General features: G+C 36.3%; 1 long non-coding RNA gene across 1 annotated transcript; it reads right to left on the bottom strand.

The window, feature by feature from the left end:
• On the bottom strand, positions 251–5,654 carry LOC110395082. Its single transcript, XR_002436143.1, has 2 exons — positions 1,521–5,654; positions 251–600 (listed from the first exon to the last, which is right to left on the bottom strand). It is a non-coding gene; the product is annotated as an uncharacterized LOC110395082 (long non-coding RNA).

The raw sequence follows: 9,381 nt of genomic DNA, 5'->3' as shown, positions 1-9,381 counted from the left end.
CACCTTTTGTACATGCAGTGAACACTGCAAACTGCCATAAATCAGACAGGTTCAGTCTCCAAATTAAAACCACTCTTTTTTTTTTTTTAAAAAAAAACAACTTTTCTTTGTAACTTCCTGTAAAAAGATACAGAAAAACAACAGCTATTGTTCTTGGAAGCTAAGAAGAATTACATAGGAAAGCTGTAGCAGAGCCGCTGGCTATCAAATACTTTTGCCAGGCAATAAGACTATCTGTCCACTTTGCAGGTTACCAGAAAGCTGTTTCTTTATTAAGCTGTTCTCCTACTGTCAAGACCATATTTTATACAAGTATAAGTAATGCACATGTCATAATATTTTGTCCTAGTAGTCTTTTTTCCTGGATATCTTTGCTGTCATTAAGAATCAATGACATTGATTCTTATGCATCTCTGGACGATATTTTATCAATCATTGTGGCATATCAGATATATTTCTTCCTACGACGATGATAGTTTGGTGCAGCCTGCTCCATCCAATTCCCTTCAAAAGGTTTGAACACATGCCATTTCTGTGTACAGTTGTGGATGGTCTTCTTTGATCCACAGGTTCAAGATCCAGAAGCAATGCACAGATATTCTAAAGGACAAATTAGAGTTTATCAGACATTTTAACACCTAACAATTACTACGGAAGGGAGAAGGAGAAGGACATTCTTTCTTGGACTTTGTATTCATGTGATAACGCAGCCACAGTTTTCTGAGCTGTCAGCTGTTTGTTTTTATTTCCCAAACCTGAGATTTAAGTGAGGTACCAAAAATGGAGGCACCTGAAGTCTGGCTTTGCTTTTCATATTCTTCAAAATTCACAGTATCTTCTCTGTTAACAGAGAGGACTCTAAGCAGAGATCATCACTGAAGTAATTGCTCATCATCACTAACTGCTAACTTTTCCTAACTCCTTGATCTTATTAGTTAGATTCCAGCATCAGTATAAGGGCATTTAATCAACATGTTTATATAAAAAAATATTATTTCAACATTATTTTGAACTTAGAAGGAATTGGCTGGATATTCCATATCTATTTTTAATTAACCCACTGCACTGCAGTGTTACTTAAACTAAGTAAGCCATTCTTACTTTATTTTGTTGAGTTCACAGAAACAAGAAGTTCTTTGTGCTCTTTGCTGCCTCTGCAGAATTAGTCCATTAGCATGCATTATTTCTCCTGACTTTGCCAACAGCATTGGTGCTGTTGGTCAAAAATGCCCTTTCACTGTACGTCTGTGCTTCTGTTTACGAAGGCAATCACTTCCAAACCAGCTCCATTTGGATTACAGGAAGAAAAACATTATATATGGGTATCTCTCAAATAGATAATATGTTTTCTTATATGTTAATTTATCTGCCTCAGAGGAAATGAAGAATCCATAATGCTATAGATTTCAGCTTCTAAGATACAATAGGTCTTCACAGTTAGTCTGCACTCTGAAAGCAGGATGCATAACTTACTTTTACTTAAAATGTTTATTGTTCCTTAAAACAATTATCTTGCAGACCTTACATATATCCTCGATTTCAGTCTACTGGTTGAACTTTCCAGTCACAGGTCATCTCTGGAATCCTTCCAAAATACTGTGCTTGCGATTACCACCTCTCCAGTTCTCCTTCAATTTAGTTTCTCCATTAGATCTTGTCAGTTTCAAAACTCTCTCAGGAACACAGAACACAACATGAAGAACATTCATAGAACTGCAATAGTGCATTTCTTCACATAATTGCACATCTCTTCTAAGGTATACTTTGAAAATTCAGTTCAATTTTTCCATATCCATACTGGCTTATCATCTCTAAACCTGCTGCTGAGACACAGAATGATTTCTTTGAAGTGTGGAAGCAAAATATGCTGGCACAGAAAACAAAACCAAAAATTACATTGATTGTACATGTTCAGCAAGAGTTCACATAAGAACTCACTAAAATAGATTCAGTCTTATATATAAGAAAGACGATGACAACATGGTTGTCAAAAAAAATTTAGTAGGTGACGTTTAAAGGAAATACGATTATACACTTAAAATATGTTATAATAACAGCAGGTATAATGATGGTTATCTATTATGATAAGTACCTCACCATGGAACTCCTAATACTCTCTTTAATTATATAAAAGTTTTAAATCATTTTATTTAGTTGTCTTTTTTTTTATGATTAAATTAATTTCAGACAAGGTGGTACTGATGTAATGAAAATAAAAACATGCACAGAGAATAAGCATGAGGTATTCTGGCTTTATCACATCACAGAAAGAGGAGGTTGTTATCTTGGGGGAAATGGCTATTGCTCTGCTGCAGCTTATTTTCTCAACACCATTTGTAAGCATCAGTGCCATTTTATGCTTTTCACTCTGCTATATTAACCAGTTGGGAACACATTTTATGCTTTGGGGTTTTTTTCCGCATATATGCATGTGCAGTTGTGCTATTGTGCTATATAATTTTACTACACCTGCAGATAAAGACTAATGAAAATGAAAAGACTTTACAAGAAAACAGAGTTAGGGAACACTCACAGAACATATACGTACACAACATTCATATCCCTGAGGGGAAAAGGATATAGGAAGGGTTTTCAAAGAACCATACCATCATTTGAGTTGGAAGGGATCTTTAAAGGTCACCTGATCCAACCCCCCTGCAGTAAGCAGGGGAGTTGCAATTATATCCAATCTATGTCTCCCCTATTTTAGCTGGAAACCATTTCCCCTTGTCCTGTCATCACAGACCCTGCTAATGAATCTATACTCTTCTTTTTTGTAGCCCTCCTTTAGGTACTGAAATGGATCTATCTGGGAGACTATAAGGACTCCCAGTTTTAAAGTCTAGGAGCATTTTCTTTGTTCCAGAAACATCAAGAACAATATACTCTTCCTATAAACCTACCCTCTGACAGAACTGAAGAATTTTGAAGCAATGAAAAAATTAGGGAAAAGAATAACTAGAGGAAAATGAAGGCACTATTTTGGAAAATGCTTATCCAAGTATTAAAGACAGCAACATCATATCTGATAAAAACTGAATTTAATGATCCTCAAAATATACAAGGGCTACTCCAAAAGTAACATCTTCTATTTTATTATGTTGGCTCAGGATGTCAGAGGTGGATGTTGATAGTATGGCAGTAGAGGTTGAACATTACCACAAATATCCCCTTACATGTTGCCGTGCAACAGGTGGCAGCAGAGGGGCAGTCTGGCAGAATGGCATCTGACATGGAAGTGCACATGAGGGAAAGATGTGTGATTAAATTCCTTCATGTAGAAAAAATGACACCTGCTGACATTCACTGATGCCTTCTGAATGTTTCTAGAGACCAAACAGTGGATGTGAGCACAGTGAGTCAGTGGGTGATGTGTTTCAGCAGTGGCAATAGTGATGTGAAAGACAAGCCACATTCTGAACGGCCATGTGCAATTGTCACACCATGAAATGAAGAGCTCTTGTTAACCGCTGATGAAAATGCATAGTATTCAGTATTGTGAATACCAAGAAAATGTGATTTTTCATGGTAAAGGAATTCTAAAAAAACTAAGACTTTTTCTCCTGGCAAATAAATCTTCTAGTATATAGCAACTGTTATTTGTTGTAACTACATGTGGTAACTATTTATATTTATCCAAGGCTCCACTTAATTATTTGTGGAAAAGGTGTATTATGCTCTAAGATTTCGTAGCTGACCAAAATTACAATCATTCTGTTCAATATTGGCATCTGCTAATGCACAGTCAGAGATTCTTAGACACTATCACAGTTTCTATCACAGTAAATAACCATGAAGTCTGCAGCTGGTAAAAATCCTGTAATAGCTTCATATAATTAAATACCAATAAAGGCTAAACTGCGGCAGCATAAAACTTAGCATTTCTCTTTCTGCATAAAAGATCTCAGTTTTGGCTCTGGTTTTGTAAACTTTAATATTTCATCCTGAATTACGACCCACTAGTATTTTACAACGTCATTTCTCCTCCATGTCCAATTCCAAATTTATTGCATTAGAAAAACTATCACTTTGACGTCCATTTCTTCCTTGATGTGGCCAGTGAGCACTTAAAATTCACAAAAAAAAAAAATTGATTTTGTGAGTTGTTTTCTTATCTGTGCTATCACCTTCATATCAGTTCATATTTATGGTGATCCCTGAACAAAACGTCATCCCTCCTTGTTTCTGCTTACACAGATCCCATGAATATCAATTTTTTTGGTGCCATTCTTACCTGAAGATTTACCCACCAACTCTGGATTCCTGCTAGTGTTTGAGGATAAGATATTTTCCATGCCAAATTCTTCATGCTGGAAGCCATAAATTATGTCACATTCTGTAATGGATATTTCAGCTGGACTGCCTTTATTTGTAATTATGAAATGCCAATTTTGTAATTTGTAAACAATGTTTGCAAGCTAAAAATAATTTAAAAACAAAAAAGTCTAACTAGTTATGTACGCACAGGTAAAGACTTAAGTTAAGGTTCCCAATTTTGACCAGTATGTCACTTTTCTAAGTAATCCCCTTTTCTAAACCCCCTTTGGGGCTTTACTATTGGAAGAAAAAATGAAAAAAAAAAAAAGTGAAACTCTCTCCATGGTTACTAGTGTGGAAGAAATTTCTTCTGTAATGAATATGTGAATAGTGAAACTCCACCTAGCTTGTTTTGAGAAAAGTTTCAAGAAATACAACTTTATTTTGAGAAACCTCAAAGCATGGAGTGTCGGATAATCAATGCTATCCGGGAAAGAGATTCATCAGGGAGATAGCATGGCCTAACAAACTGAAGGCTTTATAAATCAATATGTGAATCCTGCAGCAGACCTAGTAGCACAAGGAGAATGAGCAGGTCACTAAATAACGATGTAAAGCACTCTGTCTGGGATGCATTCAGCCAGCAGCTGGGTACGTTGGTTGAACAGGTCATCCCAACAGCATTTCCCTGGAGGGGAAGGGAAATGCCAGTTCAAAGAGGAAATGCTGGACCAGAACAACTTCTTCACAAAGAAACAGCAAGAACAGAGACAAAAGCTTCTGTCTCTCCCAGCAAGTGTGGACATAAGGGTGTATAACACTATGCAGAAAATGCAGTATCCAGCTAAAATTCAGAAAAGGGAAAAAGGGGCATCCTCACTTTGCTTGTCACTCTGTCCATGAAAGAAATAAAAAATAAACTGGACAGTGTGAGGAGGAAGAACTCTGCTGCTCCTGTTGCAGGCATGCGATAAGACATACCCAAACTAACTTCCAAATCTAAACTACTCTGAATCAGTTTTTCCATTATCAGTGTGGGCTTCCATAATAATACTTTAAAAGCATTCATCCTTTCCACACGGTTCTATTTAACATAATAAGAGCAGTAATTGCTTGAAAGAATAAAGAGCTAAATCTACATCTTTCTTGTATGTAGCTGATAAATAAATACGGTACTGCTCTATTAGGTGAGCAAAATGGATCACTGAGAACTGGGACAGGAGAACGCTAAGACTTCAGAAAGTAACACAATACCCACTTCATATCTGTGTATCCATTACCAAGCAACAAATTTATGATCCTTCTTGTGGAAGCTTTTGCCTGTTGTCCAAGTCTTCTTCAAGAGAAACCTTCAGAAAAATGCTATAAAATTTACCTCTGATTCCACAGGTAGATTTACACATCTGCAATACGGAAAAGAGGGAGAGAGGGGAAAACAAAAAACAAAAAAAAAACAAACTTTATTCATATATTTTTAAAGTGCAATAGAGAAAGGAATGTGGGGACAGCAATGCTAAGAAGCTGGATATTTTCTCCGTATCTAAAATTCCTCTGTGTAATAATATAACTCTTTCAGCATGTTGCTCAGAAAGTGAGGAAAAGGCAGGCACACAAATAAGCCAGACAGGCAGATTTGCACAAATGGATAGGGATTTACAGGTTCTTGCAAATAAAATTAGTCTAAATTAAATCAAAACCTGTAGGAGTTGGAAGTGATCTGTGATTAATAACCCCTTGCTTTTAAAATGTGGAAGACAGTATGAAGTCTTGAAGTGAGACGTTAGAGTACAGATAATATACAAAATATTTGAATCCATCTCAAAAAAAATCTTCGTGTGCTGTGGAACAATGTACAGGATAAACTCAATTTTTAAGATCATACTTGTAATTTCATTATAATGTTAATATTTATCAAGGACTTAAAAGACCATTGAAACTATAGAAATGTCTAATTTGTATGCAGTCAGAAGAGAGAATTTGGTTTAACAACTACAGTGATTCATGATGAATCTTTGTCCTCCTATCACCATAATTTCTTCAGAGGTTTATAACCTACCTGTTGGCCTTTTCCAATGCAATAAAGCTTTTCTGAGGAAACCTTTAGTTACAGATGATTGGTAATACTAAAATAACTTCTGTTATCTAACCCCTTTGGCCTCATTAAACTATTTAAAGTATCTGGATTGAGCTCTTATTAAGTTAATGACTGTGGCATTCTCTGGAATCTGTTTCCTGGAGAGGATTTTTGGCTGTTTCTTACAGCAATATAACACCCCATACATACACTCCCTTAACCTTGGAGGTCACTTTTCCATTTCAGATTAAATTGGGAAATTGCTATGAGACATTTATTTGATTTAAAACTTACATCTTCAGAGTTTGCAATTGTTTCAGTGAGAAAGAATAAATTATCTTAAGTATTTTTAGAAGAGTAATTATTTTATGAAAAAAAAAAAGAAGATAATATGTGGTACAGCTAGAAATTTCTTCAGCCTACTAGCTTCTTTCTGTTACCAAGGATCATTTTTTAAATAGGGAAAAATTATTTCCTCTCATACTTGAAAGCTTGAAAATAAACTAAGCCTACATATAGGACAATATTGGACTCGACAACTAAAAATTCCATTGTGAGTGAAGTCACTAATCTCATCGTGCGTATTTTTTTCACACAGAGTGGTGCCGCACTGGAACAGGTTGCCGAAGGAGGTTGTGGATGCCCTGTCCCTGGAGGCATTCAAGGCCAGGCTGGATGTGGCTCTGGGCAGCCTGGTGTAGTGGTTAGCAACCTGCAGATAGCAGGGGGGTTGAAGCTAGATGATCATTATGGTCCTTTTCAACCCAGGCCGTTCTATGATTCTATGATTAAGATACCTTAAGAACTCAGCATAATAAAATCCTGATATACATCAACATTTGAACAATTATTTTTATTACTGAATATATTTTATCTTGTTCCTGGATTATCTGAGATATCTTATTCAGTTTAAATGAAAGGGAAAAGTCTTATTTAAAGAATGTGTCCAAGAATAATGTAGGTATTCTTTCAGCAGAATACATGTTTTCACAGTTTTGGTTTTAAATATATGCTTTTATGTAAACTGCACTTGGGCTTAGCATATCACAAAGTGTCTGATATGTATTTTTGGAGTACTAATGAAATGCATGGACTTATTTTATTGAGCCTGGGTCCACAGAGAAATTACGTAACAGGTTCCAAAAAAATAATCAAAAATTTTAAAATCAGAGATCATGATCTACAGGGATAGCTACTGGGTTATTTGGTGCATATAGTGTGCAAAGGCCAGCTGGCAGGAATCAAAGCACATATTTTAAATATCTAACACACTTCTGCATTAGTGGCACTGTGTTCCTCTGGGCTCTTCTATAATTTCCATATTTAGATATAAATTAACAGGGCAGAAGCCTCTGTGTTCACTAAAATTAATTTCATCACAATGCAGAATGAACACTTCCACCACTTCTACATTAATACTTCCTTGAAATACCTCAGAGACATCCCAAGGAGCTCTCCTCAGATGAATGAAATCCTGCCTGCTTCAGGGAATGCATCATGTCATTAAGACTGCTATAGCACAAAACAGTTGAAAGCCAATGACTCTACTGTGGTTTAACGCAGCAGGTGGCTGAGCACCAGGCAGTCGTTTGCTCACTCCCCACCTTCCCAGTGGGATAGGGGAGAGAATCAGGAAAAAAAAGGTAGAACTTTTATTTACTAAAACAGAGAAAAGGAACGGGATTATAGTTGCAACAAATATACATACATGCATGTATATAACAACTGATGCACAAGGAATTGCTCACCAACCCCCAACCAGTGATCAACTAGTTCCCCAAGCAGTGGAAGAGAGAGGGAACCCGAACTCCCTTCAAAACTCCTTCCACATGATGTCATATGGTATGGAATACCCCTTTGGCCAATTTAAGTCAGCTGTCCTAATTCTGTTCCCTCGTAGCTCCTTCGGCCCTTCACTGCGAACGGCCTTGGCTCTGCTAAGCACTGCTGAGCAGCAACTATAAACATCAGTGTGTTATCAACATTGTTTTTCTCCTAAAATCAAAACATGGTGTCATACCAGACACTCTAAAGAAAACAATTCTATCCCAGCTGAAACTAAGACAGACTCTAAAGAATAGCCTCTGAAGTTCAAACATATCAGTGCTGATGTTTTGAGAAGCATCTTCATCACAACTAATTTCAGATGTTCCAGCAGGTTTCTTTTGTATTGTATCACTATCAACTCTCTTTCAAAATGAGACAGGGCTTCTGCAACACCCAGGTCAAAAAGGTTTAGCCATTTCCACTGCTTTCTTAACTAGACCTCAAATACTTATCTCTTCCTTCTTGGTTTGCCCCTAAGTTTCCCTTCTTTTATTCTTTGCTGTATAAAACTCAGGCTTTTTGACATGCACTGTTTTTATCCCTTTCTGAACACCCGTGCTCTGTCTATCCTGCTTTCAAACAAACTCATTAAAAAATGCAATGGAAAACCTGCTAGAAAAGGCTGAAGTCTTACCATCTTTGTCTCTTATGTTAATATATAGAGACTGTAGAGAACACCTGATTCACGAGTAACTAGGCGGGATTTGGTGGTCTCACAGTGTCAGGAATAGCATAAACGTTGGCCTTCCACTTGATTTGAAAAAAAAAAAAAACAGCCTCTAGGTCAGATATTTCTGTTTCTAATACCATGTCAAGCCAAAACTATAGAGCATATTGAAATATGCTGCCTAACTTCCATTTATATCTGCATAAATATTAATGCCATTCTTGGTATCAACACAAAGTCCCTGTAGTTTTTTTTTTTTAGGATGGTTCCCCACTTCAGTGCCAAGTCTCTAATAAGAGCACAGAAAAATCAAAGAAAACCCTTTACAGCAATGCACTTAGCTTGGGTTACTTCACTAGAGTAATATGTAGCACTGTGAAGGAAATTACAGCAATTTTTAGTTTTCAGAATATAAAAATCATGAATGGTACACCCTTAGGTATACCAAAGATAAGAATGAATTTAGGAAGAAAGTTAAAAACAATACCAACGACAGAAACAGAACAATAACATTTTTGTAGCTAAATTAAAAATAAAGAAAAAAAACCAAACAACT

Source organism: Numida meleagris, chromosome 2, assembly GCF_002078875.1.
Source record: "Numida meleagris isolate 19003 breed g44 Domestic line chromosome 2, NumMel1.0, whole genome shotgun sequence".
NCBI lineage: Eukaryota > Metazoa > Chordata > Aves > Galliformes > Numididae > Numida > Numida meleagris.
This window is presented reverse-complemented; position numbering and strand designations above follow the sequence as displayed.